Source organism: Manacus vitellinus, unplaced genomic scaffold (assembly GCF_001715985.3).
Source record: "Manacus vitellinus isolate BGI_N305 unplaced genomic scaffold, ASM171598v3 scaffold_47_pilon, whole genome shotgun sequence".
NCBI classification, from domain to species: domain Eukaryota; kingdom Metazoa; phylum Chordata; class Aves; order Passeriformes; family Pipridae; genus Manacus; species Manacus vitellinus.
In genome coordinates this window covers 5,230,749-5,231,944 of record NW_021940585.1, presented here as the reverse complement: position 1 = coordinate 5,231,944, position 1,196 = coordinate 5,230,749, and positions in this window count along the sequence as shown.

The window sequence follows — 1,196 nt, the reverse complement described above, 5'->3', positions numbered from 1 at the left end:
AACCCCAAGTGGGCACCCAGGAGGGTTTTGGTCGTTGAACATCCACAGGCAGGCTGTTCCGCCCAAAATCCTGATTTCCCACCGTGGTGCTGGTGGGTGGCTGCAGTGGGGGCTGTCAGGTGGGCTGGTCCCCCCCACTCCTGCCCTGACACCCATGTTGCTGGGGAGCACCACACTGCTGAGCTCGGGTTCAAAGTGTCTCTTTTAGAAGAGCTTTGGGCTCCTGTGAGTTGAAGGCTCTCCTAAAAAATGGAAGCTATTTTCCCTAACTTAGAGGGGGGGGATTCCTGGCTGCCTTTGGCTGCCACTCTCCAGAGCCAGAGCGTGATTTTGATTTACAAACAGTTTAATCTGAGGAATGCAGTGAAATGGGGAGCGCCAAGGCGAGCGCGTTGCATCCTGCTGCAATCCCAGAGAACCCAGCTGCTGTTGGACACTGCTGGGCTGCTGCTGCTGCTGCTGCTGCTGGGTCCCTGCAGGCTCAGCCCCTGCCCGGGTCCCTGCTGGCCCGTCACAGCTCTGGGCAGCCCCAGGCACTGCGGTTCATCCTTGGTGCCACTTGGTGCCAGCTCGGTGGAAGCACCAGGGCACAGGCAGGTGAGGGCACTGGAGAAGGGTGAATGGGAAGTCAACACCATGTGAGGTTTTTTAGGGAGGGGGCACAATTCCCATTTTATCCAAGACCTGTTTTCCATGTCTCCAGTCTGCTCTTCTTCCATCTCTCCTGCTTCCAGCCCACTCTTCCCGCTCAGCCCTGGTTATTTTAAGTTCCCTTCCCAGCGCGTGTCAAAGACCAAGCCCCCGGTTAAACCTCCCTCTGCAGCCCAAGTCCAGCTCAGCCTGGCAGAGTCAGGCTCCAGGACCATCCACTTGTGTTTTTCACCTCCACCTGTTTTATTTTCGTGGGTGCAGGACAGGGCCCGTCTGTGCCCACCCCACCCCTGCGTCCCCCTGTGCCCTGCACAGAAAGCAGCTCCTGTTCCCCAGTGCCAGAGGTGCCTTTGCCCTCGAGCCTCTTGCCTGAATCATCCCTTGTTTACTGCCACGGGAGAGCAAAAGCAAAGTTTGGCCAAAGCACCATCACACAGGATTTTATTTGTGGCTTCCACTGGCATTGCTGTGGGGGGTGATGGATGCTGGAACCTCCTCCCTTGTGCTGGTTCCCAGTCCTCTCCCATGGATTTGTGGGGACAGGA